The 22,734-nt window shown below is 43.9% G+C and overlaps 1 protein-coding gene across 2 annotated transcripts in view; it reads right to left on the minus strand.

Moving 5' to 3' along the window:
* Window positions 1-22,734, minus strand: part of LOC119177226 (E3 ubiquitin-protein ligase MARCHF8) — a 205,115-nt gene that overhangs the window by 100,115 nt on the left and 82,266 nt on the right. Inside the window, exon 1 of one of the 2 annotated variants that reach the window (XM_075878283.1) lies at window positions 12,050-12,213. The exons of the other annotated variant lie outside the window; for it this stretch is intronic. The gene's annotated coding sequence lies outside the window, so the exon portion shown is untranslated. Of the gene's footprint in view, window positions 1-12,049; window positions 12,214-22,734 lie in introns of those variants that run through there. 2 annotated transcript variants of the gene reach the window in all.

A 22,734-nucleotide genomic window follows, 5' to 3' on the forward strand; every position in this document is an offset into this window, starting at 1 on the left:
AGCGATGGGACACCAGGAAGTGCAGACCCCTGTTATAAATGACATCACATGTTTTCATTTTCCTAATAGAAACAAACTTTGTAAATTCTCGTAGTAATGATTTTAGTTTAATGAAAAAACTTTCAGTTTAGGCACCTTACTTACGCGTTATGAGATTATTTTTCTTTTCTTATATTGAGCCCAAAGAGACGTTTAACAATAATGTTCGTGACTAAATGTACGCAAGACAAGAAAACTTGAACTACACGGTGATAAGTATATTGAAATAGTATTTGCTTCAATTAAGGCGTGCAAAATATTGACAGAATGTATTGTCACCTGATATGTTGGGGATGTCTTCCTCGTGATATACGCAAGTAGCATTCGTTGTGCTCACTTTTTATGACTATATTTATCCACGTAGCCTTGCACCTACTGATAGTTGGCAACAGTGTTGTCTTTGGTGTTCCTGTCCACACTTTTCACTCCTGCGCTTCCAACCCATCAATCAATTCTTACAATCAAGCTTGAGATACTGGTTAGTCTAATATGTTTCGATTTTAGACGAATGAAAATTCTACAAGGTCGATGTATTTCAGATCTCCCACATGCAAGATACCACCAACGTTTTCAAATAAGGTAAGAAGAGGGGGTCGCGTAATGCAGCCGTATTTTATGATAAAATGATTGGGTGAAAGTATTTCGCATGACAGCTTTGAAGTAAATGATTAGGATGGTGAAAGTTCCTGCTTGGGCCTCCGAGACAGCCGGAGCTCCCCATTAACACCGCCCCAAAATCAAACACGTGGTTTAAAGTGGCTGCGAGAAGAGCTACTGTATATGGCCATGTCCGTGTGCTCCGAATGTAAAGGGCGCAGCGAACGTGCACTGGTTTCATTATGCTTCTTGTCGCACTTGACATCTTACTGACCAGTACAAGCACGCGTAAACGCCTTACCACACGCATCCGTTGCAGCGCGTCAGCGCGCCATCTCCCCATGGAGAGAGAGGACGTGCAGTTTCGCGAAGCCACGCGCCTTTTCTCTCCATAAAGAGAGGGTGTGGCGCCGGGTCAAAAAGCCACGCGCTGCAACGGATACGTGTGGTAAGGCCTTAAGAATTCATCGACGTTAGGACGGCGAGGACTGGATATGGGCTCAAGGCTATAAATAACTCTCGAAGAAATTGTGACACATCCATCCATCCATCCATCCATCCATCCATCCATCCATCCATCCATCCATCCATCCATCCGTCCATCCGTCCATCCGTCCATCCATCCATCCATCCATCCATCCATCCATCCATCCATCCATCCATCCATCCATCCGTCCATCCGTCCGTCCGTCCGTCCGTCCGTCCGTCCGTCCGTCCGTCCGTCCGTCCGTCCGTCCGTCCGTCCGTCCGCACGCGCACGCGCACGCGCACGCGCACGCGCACGCGCACGCGCACGCACACGCACACGCGCACGCACACGCACACGCACACGCACACGCACGCGCACGCGCACACGCACACGCACACGCACACACACGCACGCACGCACGCCCCACCGCGGTGGTCTAGTGGCTAAGGTACTCGGCTGCTGACCCGCAAGTCGCGGGTTCAAATCCCGGCTGCGGCGGCTGCATTTCCGATGGAGGCGGAAATGTTGTAGGCCCGTGTGCTGAGATTTGGACATACGTTAAAGAACCCCAGGTGTTCGAAATTTCCGGAGCCCTCCACTACGGCCTCTCTCATAATCATATGGTGGTTATTCATATGGAATATTATTAGCAAAAGCTGGCGTTAACGTGTCAGGAGCCCATTCAATGTGGCACTTGAGGAGCGCAACGCCGCATGCATAGGCTACATTACTGTTTTGCAAAGTGGTGTTAAATAGCGAATGTTTACGGTATTATTTACTAATACCACTACCACTGCTGCTGCTGCTTCTGCTGCTGCTGCCGCCGCCGTCCAAATAATTATCGTGGACCTACATTACAATCGCCCCATCAGACGCACTGACGGCTCGACTGCTCTTTCATTCTCTTGATATATCCCATTACTTCGTGCAGTGGATCACCCAACATCCGTCTTGCGCATTAAGTGCCAGAACCCTGTATTGTCGAGTAATTGAACTAAACTATGATATCGCGATTCTCTGTATTATCTGCCCAAACCGGCGACGTGCCCCTGCGCCCGTTGGCAGCATCAGCATAATTAATAAATGTATAGAACACGACTTGCTCCACATCAATCCCCTCTTACCCAGTGCGAGCGACAGTCGGCGTCTTCTATAAGGATGCCTTCATGGCCCGAATCATACTTCTCAGGCATAAATATAACCTGCGTTTGCCTGCGACCTCGCCGTCTCAGCCATTTTAGGGTTTCTGAAGGTCTTCGCTTAAGAAGTGGCGGCGTCTTAACCGCTCAGCGTCTGCAATGTGCCGCAAAAGTTTGTGAGACCGGGTTCCGCTGTTTGGCTTCCTGCTTCCATATTTTCAAACAGAACAGAGTCTATTTCCGGCCTAGCTGTAGCTAAGCAGCAGCGAGAACGTTGACATTATTTATATGCAACCATATTTGCTTAGACCAAAAGAAAACGGTATTTCTTTTTCACCTTTGGTCGTGACATAACCGAACTTCATGTACGCATATGATCAGAATATCTATGAGTGAAAAGCTCATTTTTTTTTCAGAACGTCAAGTAATTTTTTAGTAATAAAACACGTGGAAATTTCCATTTGTAATCAAGGTTTTACATCTGTATTGTGACTTCAACTTGACCGATTTTCGCTAAGTCAAACTAGAACACACCGAATACCGCTTGGTGTGTTCTAGGCTCTGTTTTATATCCAGGTGAAAGAAATATGTACGCGAGCAAAGATGGTAGCGATAATTTACTTAACGAGCAGACATTTCGTTAATACCTGCTTAGATGGCTTAACTTAAATTTTGGACGAATTGCGTAAATTTCAAAATTCTAAACAGTCAATTTTCTGAATCATCCTATTTATTTACCGGCGGTTGTTCAGTGTGCACTTGAATATGATCGCTATTTTAACCATTCGAAACTATAAATCTCGCTTTTATGCAACATTTTGACGTGTGAGCGACAGGCGCAATATTTTCTTACGCACAGTTTTACCTCTTGCACAAAGATTTACGCGTTGGAAACCCAGTACGACACCAAGTAGAGGCAGTCATGAACAATAAATGTTTGCTTTTCTTTGCATCATTACGGGGCATATATCGAAAAAAAGAGAGAAGACGGAGTGACGCAGAGAACCTTGTTTCTGTCTCTACAAATAAAAGTGTTAACAGAGTACGCAATCCCAGATTTGGGTGCACGTTAAAGAACCCCAGGTGGCTGAAATTTCCGGAGCCCTCCACTACGGCGTCTCTCATAATAATATGGTGGTTTTGGGACGTTAAACCCCACGTATCAAGAATACGCAATCCAAAGCGATAGCCATGAATCTTGTGCAAATATTGCACACCTTCTGAGGAAATTTTCCTTTAACGTGCTATCCTTGTGGTTACCTTAATTAAATGCGAGGCTGTTATACTGATTCGCAGTATACGTAGGAAAAATCTAATAATTAAAAAAAGAAACACAAGAATTCAAGGGAGATGTTCTAAAGAAAAAAAAGGAGGTTGAACGAAGTAATCTTTCTCTGCTCCATAATCTTCACAACGCAAAGTTTGGCGTAAAATGGGTGACAAGATACTCTTTTTTAATACATACTGTTCACGAGTCAACACATGTTGTATACTACGTCACCCAATTTATACTATAAACGTATACAAGCACAAAATTTCACTGCTGTTTCAGATATGTCTTGTTGAGTACACCTGTCACTTTTTTTATACGAAAGGCCAGAAGAGTCTTGATCGAAGCACTCAACGCGTGTTCCTGCACGGATCAAGAGGTTCCGCAGCTCAAGGTGCGACACTGCCACAGAGAACCCGCAGTGTTTAGAGAAAGTCGATGCGACGTCCGCGGACGCTCTCAGAGGGGCGCGTGTCACTCGAAACGCTATCACGAAGGAACCCAGCCATGCTACAGCCGAATGAGAAGAACAAAGTGACTGCCACCAGCAGTAGTGAAACTAATCGCATGTTTTGCGCAGACTGCCAAGGGCGTCGGAGGTCCGCATGGCGAAGGCCACATGCGAAGACTGAATTACTTTATTTCTCAGTATAGACCTACGAGCTCGAACGAAGCAGCTGTTTGGAATGCATGACAAATCGGACTGAGAGTAGTGCAACGACACACCGTAGCTTTTTGCTGCTTGGCAGGTGCAACTACGTGGGCAACTTGGAAGTGCCAGACAGACATAAGTAGGAAAAAAAAACTCTCATATATAAAAAGATGGAAGACGACATGAACTCGCTGCTTATTCAGGACCGTAGCAGACGAAACAAGCATTTGTAATATAAAAAGATAAATGCAAAATAATGCGAGGCCTCCCGCACATGTATACTCGCATGCACGCGCGTGTCGTAAGCGCATACGCAGCCTGCGCACTATGCGCAAACACGTCTAATCCATCCTGCACGCACACATTAAACTTTAAACCACTTACGTGTCATAAAAGTATGGTTCTTTAGTTTTTACCACATTGATAATTGAGAAAAAAAAAACCGTCAGGCCTACGCGGAACGCACAGCACAGTCGCAGCGAAAGCTGTAAAAGCTGCCTTTCAGAGCAGGCACCGATGGCCTATCACCCAGAGAGAGAGAGTTGCGCCAAGATATTGAGAATAAACTAATCAACCTTCTATTTGGGTAACTGCTACAAGCACACTTTCTGGGTACCCACTACACAATAAATATCATAATTTTCGTGTAGTAGGCTGACATTCACTGTGCTATCCTTCGTCATCCTTCTGAGAAGCGTGATATCCTCTACACACTTGCTAGGAATTTCGTGCAATTTTTTATTGCAGCGGCTGACAACGATGAAGAATTATGCCTGAAATGGGTATGCTCCACAGTAAATAGGTGATCAAGAACAAGTTTTTGCATTAGGCTGGAGCATTGGACGACCCACTTGTTACGCAATTTGCATTGTGTGACACCTGGTTGGGCCTTTGATGATCTAAAACGCTTTATTACTCATATTAACACGATTATTTTCCCGAAATCAAGCCTGCCAAGGGCCATTTGAGAAACGAGTTCCAAGCAACGGCATGACTCACTGGTAAAACACTGGACTGGCACGCAGTGGACCAGGGTTTGAATGCCATTGTGTTCTTGATGTTTTCTATTTACAGTGTTTTTTTCTTATTTCTTGCGATACTGATTATGGACACCAGCGGCGGACAACTACGGCGCCGCACGTGAACCGTGGTCTGATCTCATAACAGCTTTAGCTGTACAACAGCACAAAAGGAGAAGCCCAAGCGAAAGAACACAGAGAACAGCCAGGACAGCGCTCGTCCTGTATGTTCCTTCGCTTTGGCTTCGTCTTTTTTTGCGCAGTTTGTCACACTCACTTTCGTGTCAATCAGAACTGAAATTTTAAATGACCTATCGATCTTATTGAGTTTCAACAAGCATCTTTAGAAGTGCACGAAGAGTTCACGAGGTATACATATCATAAAATACAAAGTATGGCTTTTATAGCACTTGGTACGCACAAAATAACTTGTGCGAATAAATACTCCATGGTGGATAGAAAGAGTCTGCGGTGTTATGCACCGAAACGATGATATATTATAATGGGGCACGCCGTAGTTGAGGACTCCAGACTGATGTTAACTTCAACCATAGGTGTGAGCACAATTCCCCTTCAGGAGAGGTTGCAGGTCTGTCACAGTGCCCCCTTTTATTAGGTCAACGTATGAAGCAGACGCCCCACCTATCCTTCCCTCCCCTTGCTCCGTGCGCGCGCCTACGACCTCACCTGAAGCTCAGTGCAGGGGTACTCTTTCGATTCGTCCCCATCGAAATGCAGAGGCCGGGGTTAGAACCAGTGTCCTCGAGCTTGGCATCGCGATCCCTTGCGTGCTACCACTGAGGATCCCCGCGGTTTGATGTTGCGAGAACGCGTGAGCTTAATAGTTCATTGCATCGGTGGGACTTTGTTAATGGTCACGTCTTAGGTAATGAACAGCCAAGATTGGTACTTTTATGTGTTTTTTACGTTATGCACATCTGGAGGTGTTTGCTATTCCAATGCCGTTACTATGTTTTCGTGAAAGCTGCTGCTAACCACAGGTGCTACAGTAATGTTACGTCATGGAGGGAGAGGTACAATGGAATTTGCAGCTTCTCCGACAGGTCTAGTTTATATAGGCGGTGGTTCCAGACAGAGGGGTCGCTCTCCAGAAGGGTATCAGACTGTCTGGGCGTCCTCGACTCTTGCAACAGTGATGAAACAATAGAACATTTACTGCATTTCCCTATCTTTATTTGAGCGAGCGCAACGTCCAGTGCGCTGGACAAACTAGATGACAGAACGTTTTCATAAGAGAAGGTCTTGGGATCGTGGCACGCGTCACAGGCCAGCAAAGCGAAGCGGGCGTTGATACTGTTTTTAAAGTCAAACGGTTTGAGCGATCGCTTGTATTGGCGTGCAATGGACAGTCGCACACATATTCTTACAATGCTTTTTTCTCTCTTTCTTCCAATCCTTTCATCCCTTCCCCCACTACAGACCAGCAAACCAAACGCGCACCTGGTTGACCTCTCCGCGTTTTCTACTTTTCGCCCCTCCTCTTCTCCTGGAGTTATGCAGAGTCCGCCACGGTGGTGTAGCGGTTCAGATGCTCGGCTGCTGACCGTAAGGTGGCGGGCTTGATCCCGGCCGTGGCGCTCGCATTTCGATGAAGACGTAATAATAGAGGCCCGTGTACTACGCAATGTAAGTGTACGTTAAAGAACACGAGATGATCAAAATTTCCGGAGTCCTTCACTACAGCGTCTCTCATAATCATATGGTAGTTTTGGGGCGTAAAATCCCAGATATCAATATTATGGAGTTACACAGAATTTCTTAAATTAATAGTCTGTGACGCAGCCCGGTAGTAGAGCGAATGACGATAACATTGAGAAACAAAGAAATGAGACAATAGATTAAAAAAAAGTTTTTTCTGGTCACAAGGCAGTGATCGGTGTTCTGTAGCAGTAATTGTAGTTGACAGCGATATGATGACGTCACGTCCTGAACAAAGCGCATATGACTGGTGACTCTCCCTACTGCCGCGCGTGCCGACACGGAGATGATCATCTCCGTTTCCGAGAGTCGCACAGAAGGTGCCCCCTGCAGGGCTTTGACGATACGCCAACTCAAGGGCTCCGACTACTCACGTTGATGCTGCGGTAGCAAGACTGCTCTGAACAACTGCACTGAAAACACACGCACCTGCACGTTCGCGGCGGTGGCAGCTCCCGCCGGATGTGAAACAGCGGTTACGGCGCAAAAACAACAAGCGTTTGTCCTATACTGCGCCACTGAAGGATTTTCCGAGTTCTTTGTGGCGCACGGCTGTGGAATGCAGAAGAGGCAATCAGCAGAGGAAACGTGGTAGTTCAATAAAAGTGGGCCTTCTCTGTCCACCCAGCTGCTTACTTCCATTTTTGTCCATTGAATTATTATGCAATCGCGTTCTTGTGCAGACGCACTGCGCTTCGCTGAATGGAATGAATGTGTTTGCGGGACTCAACTTTGGCGTCGGGCGTTACTACGATTTTTTTCTTTTCGTAAGACTCGTGAAATAGAGATTGTTACCCCCAAAAGACGTTATCACACGAATCGCCCGTAGGCGTGGCTGCTACTGTGCGGCCCTCTTACGATGATGTCAGACGCCTGCAACAGCCATGATCAAGGCGTGCGCAGCTTTTGCTGGACGCGCACAGCTGCAGCCGCGCTCACTCGCTGCATTAGCAAGAACGTACGCGCACCTAACTTTCTATCGAAATCGCGTTGCAAGTGATTGAGAGTGCGTGCTTGCGTGTTTGTGTGTGCTACAGCAGATACAACATGGAGTAGAACACATTTCACGTCCAGTGTTGAGAGCGAACACTACGTCTTTCCAACTCTCGAGCACTATGACATCTTGAACGCATTTGCCGTCACTGCATTATTATTATTATTATTATTATTATTATTATTATTATTATTATTATTATTATTATTATTATTATTATTAAATTCAGAAGTTACGAAAAATAGCATCGTTCGTTGAGGTTAGCTTCTCTAGCAGTGCACCTAGATGCAAGAAAATTTGCTGTTACATAAAACTTGCTTTCGTAATGTTTAGAACTGTGTTTTAGCTACACACATATACGAATACGACAGTACTGCTACAAGGCTATAGCCGCTGGCAATACCGTCAAGAAGTGCCATCATTTTCGGTAAAAAAGCGGTGACCAATAAGTGAACACAAACCCGAATCTATAGCCACAAAATATAGCTTATGTAAAGGCATCATTCGGTTAGAGTTCTTACGAGAGCCACCAAATATTTTGTCAATCCCGTGAAGCAGACGCATCCACTCTCTCTCTCCCAGCTGACTTTTCCACGGCTACGTGAACGTAAAAAGACAACACAATGGACTTTTCATGTTAGTCACTTCAAGATTGCCCACTATACGTGTTCGAAGTTATTTTTATCGATGCATTTTTCACTGAAATCACATAATATACAATGAATTTAGTAATTAACTACGAAGTTGACAGCAAATATTATCAAGTTCTTGGAATTTACTTTCTGTCGTGCACGTACAAAAAACGAAATAGCAAAGAGCGCGGAAATATTTATTGCTAACATGGCCGTGAATGTTTTGACTGGTGAGTGGGATTCATGTGTTCAAAAGTACGTGCAAGTTGCGAAATATGCCGCAAGCGCAGGCTGAGGCTTAATTTTGATCATTTGAGGTTCTGTAACGTACACTCCGATCATTTAGAATAACTTCCAGTTTAGCGTGGGGGTGTACGCTCGAGACGGTAAAGCACTACTGGAAGAACGGAGACTGTAGGTGAACACAGGAAGATGCTATGACACAGGACAAAGCGACTTGTCATGTCCTCTTCGAAGGTATCCGTTTTTACAAATGCTTTACCATCACGGACACAAATAATTGGCTCACGACTGCGTTTAAAATCGGTTTCCTTGCTGGTGTAGCCGTTAAAAAAAGGAATTGAACGCGAACGAGTTATTTCGCCGCAACGGATCAGCAAAAAATGCAGCAAATCAATGAATTTCTCTTAATTTTGAAGTGCTCTGCTAAAGAGGTGACACATCTTGCATCAGCGTCATTAAATCTCCAAACTGGTAATGTCACCTTATTCTTTATTAACTCAGCTGTATAAGGCGGAATGCACAAGAACTCAACGCGCTGCTGGCGGGTAACTAGATAAAATGCTGTTAGTAGATACCACAAACAAACTGTTCAGGGTACATACATTGCCAAACCGACATTAAGTATAGCTTCATTCGCGTTAACTTGCGGTTACTCAAGTGCGACTCCAACAAGCAATGGCATATTAGCATCTGTTTCCTAGGTCATCCACTGATTTTTTCCCTACGAAGCTTGAATTGTAAACATTACGATATCTTCCTATAATGATATACTCTCGTTGGGAGGAGGATGAGGAGGTGGATATTGTTGATTGTTGCAAGTGAATTATGAATGAAAGGAACAAACTATTTTTACCCCGCATCGTAAGTGAAGCGCTGCGACAGTGTAATACAATGTCAGTTTATGCGGGCAACTTCATGCTACGACATTTAAACGTATCATATTGCTGCTACTGGTTTCATCGTCGTTACTACTAAGTCATCATTATGTCGTCGTTATGTCGTCTTTCTTGCATGGTGCCCTGAAAAAGTAGTAACGCAGTCGTGCCAATTTTACGTTCATCTTTCTGTACAGTTCTGCCCATTAGTTTATTTCACTTCGCGGGAAAAAGATGAGCGACCAATGTGAATTGTGTGTACGTACTTTCAGTTCAGAATGCGCCACTCAAGCTTTGAGGACGAGTTGCGAACATTGAAAAAGGCACATGAGTGATGTGTTTAAGTTTAGCTCTGTTAAATATGCCACCATGAAAGTTTCTTCTTTTGTTTTTTTAGGGCTACACTTTGAGAAAAAATGCTAGTAATAAATTAGTAAACCCGTGTGTGTATTTTCTTTTTTTTTCAGCGTGTTTTACTACATTCGCAGCATACATTTATTAGCCAGTAGCTGGTATAGGTTATAACTTTTGCCGTAGCTAACTAGGCAAGCCTTCTTAGCGTTTTAACTAACTACGAAGTCACCTACGTTGCCAGATCTATCGTAGATACCGCAGTATTCTTTGCCGTAATGGTGACAATGATAAGCAAAATATAGGCAAGCTTTAATTTTATTGACTACCTTCAAATATAAGTTTCATGCTACGTGAAGCCAGTATGTATAAGCAAATAGAAGGGCAAACGAGGATATGTAGAAAACGGAAATATTCTTTTATACTCTATGGCCGCTAACCAATACATGGTGTGCTATTCTAATGTAGAGCCTTCATGCTGCTGCTACAATAGAGATCTGCTACGTCGAAGTCTTGCTTTTTTGTGTGTCCGTTTGCGCGTGTGTTCTCGCTAGTGATCCTTTCATATGACTTCTTATACGCATTAGATAATATGGGTATGAGAAATCTTATGACTATATATAATCAGATCTTTTTGAGTATGTTGCTGTAGTGCGCAATTACTACGGTATAGTTACACGATATTGCTAGCGGCCATCGATTAATGTAAAAGGACAGTGCCACTTCATCTTTTCAATCCTATACTTTTGCAATAGCATCACCTTGGTATGGCGACGCACTCGCACATATAACAATATAGGCGTAAACTTCCATTTGTGGGGCTCCTAACAATTTAGTAAGGAGTTAATTATTCAAGTCAGCACTATTCACATATTAACTGGGTAGTGAATTTCGCTATCCTGCATTTTACTACACTCACTCACTAAGGGGCTAGTGCATTTTGTGACAAGTGGACGGTTAGTACTTAATTAGTGAGTATGCCGATCTTTTTGTAAGAGTGTACACTCTGCTGATTCGCACGAACGTATGTGGGCGAGACATCACAAGGAAATATCAGTGGGGTTAACCGGAACTGATTGGAAAAGGCACAAGAAAAAAAAGAAAGAAAATGAGAGAATATAGCTACCGTGAGCCCATGCACAACCGAGGATTCTCTGGAATGCTTCATTTAACACTTATTAGAAGGCTATTTCATGCGTTGAAGTGGTTGTGCCAATAGACGATGGCCACGCCGCGATAGTCTAGTGGCTAAGGAACTCGGCTGCTGACCCGCAGGTCGCGGGATTCAATCCAGGCTGCGGCGACTGAATTTTCGATGGAGGCGAAAACGTTGTAAGCCCATGCGCAGCTGATTGGGGTGCACGTTAAAGAACCCAGGTAGTCGAAATTTCTGAAACCCTCCACAATCACATGGTGGTTTTGAGACGGTAAACTCCAGATATCAATCAACAATAGACGATAACTAGTAGTCACAGTGAACGTATTACCGCAGGCCGTCTATACCAATGTCAGAACAGTTCCGCGAACACATTTTTGTATTGGCAGCAGCTATGCCGCAGTAATTAATTACGTTCCATGACGACGTCGCAGAAGGGCGAAATTCGCTTCAGCGTCGCCATGTTTTATCTACAAGTTTTATTATCCTGTGCCGAGATCACTGAGCTCCCACGGCTCGCCATCTGCTTTCAGCTTGACTTTCAAGTCTAAAAAGCGAGCGCAAAGTCAACAAAGGGCACGAACTGCACCTGTCACTTAACAATGTACACACGCAATCTTGTAATATCCGGGATCTGACGAAAAGTGAAAGTGATATCGGCGAAGGAGTTGAATAAAGTTAACGAAGGAATCGTTTGCAGTAGACCATGCATGCCCCTGGATAGCTCTTTCCGCTTGCTTACAGCGCGATTGTACGCATCGCGTGGACATGAATCACAGCACACGTACGAAGAGCACAGACAGCGAAAATGTCTGTTGACGAGCCAATATAGACGTTCATGTAGGTCAGCTGTGCCGCCACGTGTGGGGGCAGGCGCGTTTCGAGCGTACTCACGGAGATGACGACGTTCTCGTACAACAGCGTGACGGGGCTGCTCTCGGCACACCTCGAACGTGCTACGGTGGTGAAACCAGATTGAAACAGGCCGCAACGCTCACCGTGGGAGCTGCGGCGGCGTTCTCAGAGCACGCACGGCTTTCTGTCGGCATGCGGCTCGACGAGCGGGCGGCTGCTCGAACCCTGCGCTGACGTAAGGGCTCGGGCCTGCAGCTGCGCCTCGCGAATACAAGTGCAGCGCGTCGCGCGCAGCTGAGCCTATGGCCGCGGCCGTTCAAGGGCGCGCGTCACCGCCTCTGAACGGTGATGTGCAAGACGAGTAGTCTATCGTATACCAGAGGTCAAATGCGAATGTTCAGGTTGTCTGCTGGGCTAAGACGGCTTTAGCTGACCCGGGATCGAATGTGTCTGCGCAACGGACGGGGCTGTCATTTCAGTCAGCACGAGATTTGAAAGAGGCGAATCAAAAGTTCAACGAGCAACCGAAATTGGGCCAAGTGCCCACGCAGAGTAAGGTTAGTTAAGTGTGCCTAGATGAGCTGAATGCACGCATCGTGATTCCGACTACTCTGCTGCGCTTACGGATAAAATGGACGTATACGCTAAAAATAACAACATAAAGAATCCATTCGATTTCGTTTAGCTGTTTCGAAAATACCTTCCGCGTGCATTAAGTGTTGTGCAACGAAGTGAACGCGGAAATTTTGTTATGTGCGCCATGTGAAAAAAAAAATTCAACTGACGGAAAGCGGCATCCACGAAGAGAAGTACGTCGTTCCATCAAAACCGAAACAGTATCTATACGACGTGCGAGAAAAAGCTAAGAGTTCTCGGACAACAGATGTGGCTACGGAATTCCATACACGGTACAGACACTGGTTAACGTCCGGCCGCTTTACGTTTATTGATTGATTGAGTGATCGATCGATCGATCGATTGATTGATTGATTAATATATTGTGGGGTTTAACGTCACAGAACCACCATATAAATATGAGAGACGCCGTAGTGGAGGGCTCCGGAAATTTCTACTCCCTTGGGTTCTTTAACGTGCACCCAAATCTGAGCACACGGGCCTACAACATTTCCACCTTTATCAGAAATGCAGCCGTCACAGCCGGGATTCGATCCCGAGGCCAGCGAGTCAGCAGCCGAGTACCTCAGCCACTAGACAACCGCGGCGGGGCAAGGCCGCTTTGCGTTTGCATTTTACAGTTATAAGTGTCTATTATAAGAGCTAGGCTATCTGTTTTGATAAACATATGTACGTATAATACAGCGGGAAATGAAAACTTCCCGCATGATGACATAGCTGAGGCGAGTAGTGCATTTGCGGTCGCTTTAATAAATAACGAATTACTAGCAAAACGAATAAAGTAGTTATGTAATGAAGAGTTGACAGGGTGCCTCTTTATTCAAGGAATCGTGCTGTTTGCAAGCGTACGCGTGCTATGTGAAATAATAAACGAGCTTACGGCCAGCAAGTAGTTCGCAGTGAAATGAACCCAGAAAAAAAAAGAACTCGTATTGTGGTATATACTGGCGGGCAACATTTTGTGAACTTTCGCAGAGTGAAAAATATTGTTTAGAGCTCAAGCGACTAGGGTACTGTGCTTACTTTAGCTATGTCTACGATAACAAACTTACGCCAGTTTAATGGGTTTGGGTTATCTTGGCGGATATATAGGCCGTCACACAGAACGGTAAAATCTCATAAAACACACCACCCAAGCAGCTTGTCTCAGAATCCTTTATGCCATTTTTATTGCAAAATGATTGAACGAGTGCGAACAAGGTGTAACGGTTGTTCTTGGAGGTCGCGAGCAGCTGGCGCGCGAACTATTTATGAGATTTCGCCATTAGTATTTTGCTCTGACGGCCGTTTTACGAGATGTACAAGACGCGTACCCACTAGACATCTGCTTGGTCTACCCGAAATGTACCACCAAAACAGCTTTATTTTAATGATTTGCCTTCTGACGCACTCATATGGAATGAATGGAGACTTGATTGATGATCAAGCGAAGATGCCGCTAACTACCGAGCAATGAAAATATCATTATATGACGGGAAAATAATTTCCGAACATTAAAAAGAAAGCCTGCACTGAAATTTTCACCGGCTGGACGAGGGCCTGATTGAAGCACCTGTGCTTAAATGTTCCTGTGCTGCCCACGCTTTAAAAAAGTTCAGTCATAACTGGCAAACGTTGCCAGACTATGATAGGATATACAAACAATTCATGAAGGTACAACAACTCCTGACACCTTGCTTTCATTGATTTTCCGTACCGAGCCATTTTTTTTTCTGGGATCACTGCATCCTGATACCTTTAAAAAACCATCTTTCTTCTATAAAGCACTACGACGGTGTATGTGTTTTATAATCTGTGCTTTTCTCAGATTGATTTTCTCAGAATAACGTGAAAGCACTTATGAAAACAATAATTTGCGGAAGAAAAGTCAAATGATATGTTGCGAAAATATTTACACGCTATATACAAGACAAAATAGTTCAGCAGCGACCCCAGGTGGTCAAAATATCCAGAGCCCTCCACTACGGCGTTTCTCATAATCATGTTGTAGTTTTGGGACGTTAAACCCCACATATCAATCATATCAATATAGTCCAAGAGCCGATATCACAGTTGTTTTCCAGAGCAACACCACTTCGTCCCCATCTTCATCCATAACTTCGCTATGTTAATAGCTCCGTTATAATTCGGTTGCATGACTAGCTCGGGCCCCGCTGCGGTGGTCTAGTGGCTAAGTTACTCCTCTGCTGACCCGCAGGTCGCGGGATCGAATCCAGGCTGCAGCGGCTGCATTTCCGATGGAGGCGGAAATGTTGTATGCCCGTGTGCTCAGATTTGGTTGCACGTTAAAGAACCCGAGGTGGTCGAAATTTCCGGAGCCCTCCACTACAGCGTCTCTCATAATCATATGGGGGTTTTGGGACGTTAAATCCCACGTATCACTTAAACAACTAGCTCGGGGGTGCTCTAATTAAAAATTTTCTGAAAAAAAAAACACCAGCCTTGCATTCGTAAAAGCTGGCTACGATTAGATTTATTCCGTACCCATCTCATTTAGCAGTGGTGCATGCCGCTTTTGTCGTTTCATTTTTCCTCACACCTATAATGAGATTGCATAAACTAGCATACATATGATGTCTTTTTATAAAAAAATGTTGGTGAAAATATATAAAATTTTCATATTTGAATTTATAGTAGTATTGTCCGCTATCTCATTGACTGCAAACAAGGGGACATTGTCATCTTTGTTGGCGGCAACAAAGGAAGCGGGAGGAATTAAAAGAATGTTATTTTTTTTCTCCCTCTCTAAGAATGAAAATTCTTTGTATTGCCGACAGTCTCATACGTTTTGGTGTCCAGGAAAAATAATTTGCAAAAAAGAGGCAAAGCATTTTGCGTGTGCCTTAAGAAAAAAAGTAATTCTTTGTAGAATAATATACGCATTGGTCTAGCACACATTACAAAGTACACGTGTATTCATTTGCTTGTGACAATACATAGGGTGCCTTGCATATGGAATGTCAAGCTTGCATTATTTTCACGTTCTTTTGAAACCATCACCTAAAAATCAGTTTTGAAAAGCAAGTATTTATTCTGACAAAAAATTAAAATGAAAATTTGCACCTTGGGCAGTGCCTGATATTTACACCCCAAGTATGGAGATGAACAAACCAAATGTGTCACTCAGCTGACTGGAAATTACATGCTCATCTTGACAAGAACCTTCTAAGCAAAATGAGATGTTTGAGAAAGCAGTATGCCCTTTTAATGACTTGCCAATGAAACTGTTGAAGAAGGTGAATTTTAAAATACACTGGGCGTTAACGGCAAGTGCGTATACCTGTCTGTATGAAGTCGAGAATTAGACGAAATCTCGTCTGGTCGGGAAGTAATGTCATTATAGACATCGACTGGGACCGTGCTTCCGTTATCGCCCGAGAGAATAACTACACAAAACGGCACTATCTGGAATCTTTAACTATTCAGACAACGAGCAACACGCTTAACCGTAACGCCGGCAATCTACCTCTGACGTATGCAAGATGCCTCAAGCGATTCTTTTAGTGGATTTAAGCAAGAAGCTTCGAATTCTCAGCTAAGGCTTCCGCGTGGAAGCCGAAACGTCTCTTTTTACGTATTTGACACCCTCTTGGTCAGCGTCCTGTCTTTTTATGTCTACAATACCTGCCTGTATGAAGGGTGACAGGCATGCTTCCAGCAACATTAGGCTCGTGCTATTGCCGAATTATTGCTCATACACTGGTCTCTGTTGTGGTCTATATCGATGTCCTTCCTGTCCTGTGTGGCCTATGAGTTACAAGAATGAAAGTTTTGGAAAGAACAACAAGTTCGAACATTCGAGATATGTCCTGGCTGCCCAAGAAACACATCTACGATAGATGCACTAACAAATAGCCGATGTATTTCCAAACTTTCGAAGTCATGGAACTGCCTTGTTAGCAATGCTGAGGTACACTTGACTGTTGCGCAAATACATTTCGTGAAAAAAGAGGGAAGCAGAAGAAAAAAAGTGTCGGCGCTCTACTTCACTCATTCCCAGACATGTGCGGCTCGTTCGACTAGTGTGAGTACCAGGCCATAGAGGCTTACCACTCAATGAACATGCGGATGCTCTGGCAAAACTATTTAATAATGGACCTGTTTTTTCCGTAGTGCCTCTGTAGGCGTATATCGCAGCAGAACGGTTGGAAAAACATACTACAGCCACTAACTTCTCTAAATCTCCTTTGTTGTTATCATTTTTTCCACAGCTAAAGTTCTTTTGGAGAAACAGGTTGACATCACCTAGAAAGAAAGAAATAGTAATTATGAGTATAAGCTATCGAGTCCCCCACTGAACTTTTTTGCCTTCACAGGTCGGGTCTGGCCCAGCCATCTTTGAATTCACTGTAATGAGAGTGAATCTCTGCAGCACTTCTTTTTGTCATGCCGAAGATTTAACATAAAAGTGGAAAGACTACTTGTAGAGCCCCTACGAAAGTTAGACTTGAATTTGTGACTTCCGGTAATTCTTTAACTTGGTGCAACCATACTCGCTTTTAGACACAGGAGCTGTATCTAACGCTGTGTCTAACTTTTTGCGAGAATTTAAATTAGTGGTAGGTGTACCTTGATTCATTTGTATTAGTTACAGCTGCGTAAATTTCTTTTTGTATTTGTTGATTTTAATAGTCTAAGGACTTTTTTGTAATCTTGCGAGTTTGAATTATTATTCTCTAATGACTAAACGATTCGTTTTCAACCCTTACCGTCAGTAAGTAAATTAGTTTGCTAAGCGTGGCAACATTTGATTCATGGCCTATCCCCATCCTGGATTGCGCCAAGATGTTGAGGAACCAACCAACTTTCTTCTCTTCTGTTCTCCTCTTTTTTTACGAAATGTATTTTGTGCCACTGTCATGTGTAGCTGAACAATGTAAGCACCAGCTTACCCAAAAAAAAGAGGTAATTTTGGAATGCCTTGCTAGCCTTCCAGATCGCCTTACACACTTGACCAGTTCACTTATCAAGCAGTAACACAGCGAAATGTATGGTATGCCGCACAAAAGTAAACTGTGGTGGTGACCTTCTCACTACGGAAGCAACATGCAGCAAACAACTCTGCGAAGCTGCGCCACATTCCCTTTTCTGTAGAAGTGATATCGACTCTTGTACCTTGTGTTTTGTTACACGTGCTGCGTACTTGCTGGACTGGCTCAAAGCCGGCGATTGATGGACTTTTTCCCGATCGTAATAGCACGTGCGAACTTCAAATGCCGTGTCACTTCAATTTCTTTTATCTTACACGCATCAGGCGTCTGCTAAGCATGCTGCTAGGCGAACCTCCTCAGAGCGTCTATCAAAAGGCAAAAGTCGTGGCTGGGATCGAAACAACGACTTTCGAGTCAGCAGCCGAGCATCGTACCCCCTGTATCACGATGGGGGTGGCGCAGAGCGACCTTGAACAGTTCATTAGTAGCGTCCTGGAGTGCACGCTCTAAATAGTATCTGGACGACACTTAAGATAGGTGTAGTTTAGAGCACAGCTTAAGGTGGTATGTTAGGGTACACCCCTAAAAAATTGAATTTGCAATTTAGACACCGAAAACTCCACTGTACTCAGAGCAACAAACTTGTGGTACCCGACGTTTAGCGGCCACTCCAACCGGTTAAAAGGCGCCAAAGTGCGCAGCGCCCCCTCTTGCGCGTAAGCAGTACGCGCACACAAAACTTCCTTTCTCAAATTGCGTTTGTTTTTATAAATTTCTGCAACTTGAATAAACCTTTTCTAAAAATTATTGAATCTTTGTCGATGAAACTTTGTATAAGCTATAACATGCTGGAAACAATCTGAACGAAAAACAATATTTCGCAAAAAGTGAGACTAAAAAATCACACATCAATACGCATCCTCCGTAGCTTTGTTCAAGTAATATTTTATTATTTTTTAAATAAAAATAATAAAGAACGTTCTATGTTTTATTTCAGATATAACCTACGAGTATCGACAATAATACGGCTAAACATCGTTATGTTCCTTTTTGGTGGTTGCAGAGCAAAGGTACATTGAATAAGTGAACCCACTTTAAAGTTTGAGAGTTCGCCTTAAGACGAATAGGCAATCTAGGCATAAAAAAGGGTGTCACATGATAACCAGTGGCAATCTGTGTCAGTGCGTGAAAATTTTATGCGAATACTTACAGGAGTATCTAAACTATTACGTAAAAACTGACATACAATTTTTCCCTACCATGCCCTCTTGAAGTCTTTCCAAGTGGCGGCATGATCACCTTACTCATAGGCAAGCTGACCTCTATTTAGAAATATCACGGACGTTGTCTCGGTTGCAGAATATTGTAGAAACTAAGCGCGACAAAGATGAAAGAGTCTGCAACGTCCTGTCGGCCTATAAAAGAGCTCATGGAGCCCGAATAGCACGTATACGACAGGAACTGCGCAGATCCGCACGCTCGACGAGGCCGCAAAGCAGGCTGAGTGAAAAGCGCTTAATGGAGGACGTGCTGAGATTGAAAACAAACCCAGCTGTTGGCCGTGGTCACATGCCGGCATAACTGTGCATAGGCCCACGACTGTTGCAGCTGTTTCAATCGCGGACACATCGAGCCAGGGAAGCGTTTTTTGCTTCCGCACAGCGTGACAACCGCACAGTGAAAGAAGTATAATTCAACAAAAGCGAGCATACAGTGTTATGTTCACGTTATCTTGTTTTTATGCATCCGCGTCGAGATGCGCTGCTTCGTGCGATCGTGATGTGACGTTTCCATCTAGTCGCGTATTATAGAGCAAGCCGCAAATGTTCTCATCACTGGTTGCAGGAGTTGTACGCATTGCTAAAGACAATTATGTAGATGCTCTGGTGTTGGAATACGCAGTATGTTGTCGGTGGAAATAAAAAAAGGGCAAGAAAAAATACGATCATATACCCGTTAAAGAATGGGGTACATTATTCGCGCGCCTTTCCGCAGCATTGCGTACTCCGCCGAGACTGTGGCATAGAAGGTCCCGGATTCAGATGACGACCGCACGATGAACCTGGTGGAACGGCTCGGTTGTGCAAGCGGCCCACAGCTGGGGCATATGCATGCCTGTTGCATGTGCGAATCTCGTTGGCTGCCGGCATACCGACCGATCCACGGCAATGTCCCGTCATTCGTTCCTCCCAATTTCACGCGCTCGCATGCCATGGGTTTCATCACCGCTACCGCTGCACAGTACACACACTCAATGCCACCTGTTCCTCCAAACTGGGACTTTGACGTGTGCGGTGCATCACGGGTATAATATGCGATGGCGCGATAACGCAACAGCACTCAGACAATCGGCACTCGTTTTCAATCGCTCTTGCCCAGGAACGGAGACAGTACGGAACGCAAGCACGCGAAGTGCTGCAATACTTCGTGCTGACTGCCTTCCCTGTCATATATATATATATATATATATATATATATATATATATATATATATATATATATATATATATATATATATATATATATATATATATATATATATATATAACCACGCTATATACGTAGCTCAAGAGCCACAGTACGCATTAAATTATATAACATTCGTTGCAAGATATATAAAGCCAGTGCAATAGAAAGTGCAGTTGTTTCTGCGTCAGTAACTTACATAGTGTGTTGCTGCAATTACTCCTTGCATTTTATTATGATTGTGTCCGACAATTTCGCGCTCCACTTTGCACCGTTGCCTCCATAAAAAAATTAACATTGCCAAAGAGGGACAATAGCTCCACAATGGCCAGACAAAATTGTTCCGTAAGAAGGGTTAAAAAAATAAACGGCATATCCACGAAGTTAATGATGATGAGTGGGCGAAGCAGCGGGATCGTTCAGTGTTACCGTCAATTCCCCGTGACATTGACCACTCATTCATGTCAATGAGGGACGAAGTGGTGTACAGTTATATGCAGGGTTTACTGGTAATAAATGTTATGTTGTGTTGAGTTGTGCATTTTGTTTTGCCTTCATTATTACTGCTCTGTAGTATATGATCTAGTCTGAATATTAGCGAAGATGGGGTCTGCGCGCGTTCTCCTGGTCGTAGTCGGTTGCTTCCAGTCATACGAAATGCATCGTAGAGCATATCGAAACGTCATCTACTGCACAAGCCAGTCGTTGTCCGTGATCCTCATCGTCATCACGGCTACGGCACACGCCAACGCCAACATTGGACAAGCTCCAACCTTAAGGAGCTCCTATTCATGGATACTTTTTCACCGGTTAGCAGAATCTCGTTACATCACTCGCGTCGAATACGTAACGTCACCATTTTCATGCAACGTCGTACAAACAAGGGTTCAAGTTGTGACATCAGCTATACGCGAACAAGTACTTGGGAGTTTGCAAAGAGAGGAAAAGACGATGTTAACGTCCTGCTGCCTTTCAGCAACTCTTTTGAAGCGAAAGCTGTTACGAGATCACAACAAGGGCCATGCGTCTTAGTTCTCCGTCACCGCTGGTGTCCGTAATCTCTATCACACGAAATAAGAATCAAAAGTCAGTATATAAAAACACAAGGACACAATGGAATTAGAACCCGGGTGCCCGGCGTGCCAGCCGTGAATAAAAAAAAAAACACTAAGCACACAATGAGATCCAAGCCCGCGTCCCCAGCGGGTCAGTCATGCAGTATTCTACCACCGAGCCACGCCGGTGCTTTTTTTCATGATGGTTATTATAATGAATATTTGAAATTATAACATTGACGCAGTGATACACCCACTCAGCGACAATGTTTTCCCAACTACTGCATAAACACTCGAATGCTCACGTACAGATATATACTCAGCAAGTCCATAAAAGGAGGAAAAGTTCTTCAAAAGCTTGGTAAGCATGAGCACCTCATCAAGACGGGGTGCCAGTCTGGTTTGAAGTCAAGTTATTTGTAAATGTCCTTCGGCTGAAGAGCCATGAGCATGAAATGAATGCTTGAAGCAGTCGTTGGTTCTGCATTACGGTCTAGCATGCGCGTTTTCCGCAGACTGTGCAGTCCCATAAAAAAGAACATACCAAAAGGCACTTCATCAAGATATGTTGGGAGAAGGTAAAGTATAGTATGTGAATTATTGTTAAAATATTTTGTAACGGTTTGTTGAGGGATGTCCAAAAAAGAATGGAATCTTTGTAGCTAATAAAGCAGTGTTCTATTTTCTCTGGTGCATCACAGAGACGGCAATCAACTGAAGAAACAAAAAATACCTTTCTTTTGCAACCATGGTTTTACCGGCAGCGTATCTGTGTAAAGTTTATAACATCAGGTCTTAGTATCAGGAAAAGCATACATTTTCCGGATTCGCTTTAGTACATCCTGTCCTGGAAGGTGGAAATGTAATGAGCGGTAAAAGGAGGAGGAAAAAGCATTGATAACAAATCTATAGAGTTGTCTGCGTGATACTGTGTATAAATATTCTATGGAAAATTGGACTTGGAGAGACCGGACAGCGATCCGAACTTTCTGCATAAATCCCCATAAATACGGGCATACAGAGAAATCTGACGAAACATTTAAGTCAGGTAAGTCATTAACAAATTCGATCTGAAAGAAGGATAAAAATATGGAATGGGAAGTTGGGAACTGTCGCGAAAAAAGCTGAACCTTGAAACTATTTGCCATAAATATAAATTAACTATAATCCTTGCCCTCCATTTCTTGCTGGCCTGAATAGGTTGTACTAGGTTGAACCATCTCATTAGTTTAAAAGTCGAAGACCACACGAATTTTCGAAAGGCCGATCAAAACGCTGTATGTGAGATCGAGCGCAGTTAATAGGTTGCAATACATGGTAAAGCTTTTTAGTTAAAAAGTATTGCAAGCTTCAGCTTTTCAAGCATTGTGAAACAAAAGTGTGGACCTGTCGTTCAAGCTCAGGAACGCGCTCTTTCCAGTAACGCGCACTGAATCTGTGCACATCTAATGGCACACCAAGGTACGTTGGTGGAATATTCCAACCAATTTTCAATCCAAACCATAATTATAATCATTTAGATGAGTTTAAACGAGCTCCCGATGCAACGCAGAATTTGCCTATTGTAGATAACACAATCTCAACACTTCGTTTGTCCGAACAAAAAGAAAGCTACGTCATCTGCATAAGCCAATAC

The sequence above is a fragment of the Rhipicephalus microplus genome, chromosome X, assembly GCF_043290135.1.
Source record: "Rhipicephalus microplus isolate Deutch F79 chromosome X, USDA_Rmic, whole genome shotgun sequence".
NCBI classification, from domain to species: domain Eukaryota; kingdom Metazoa; phylum Arthropoda; class Arachnida; order Ixodida; family Ixodidae; genus Rhipicephalus; species Rhipicephalus microplus.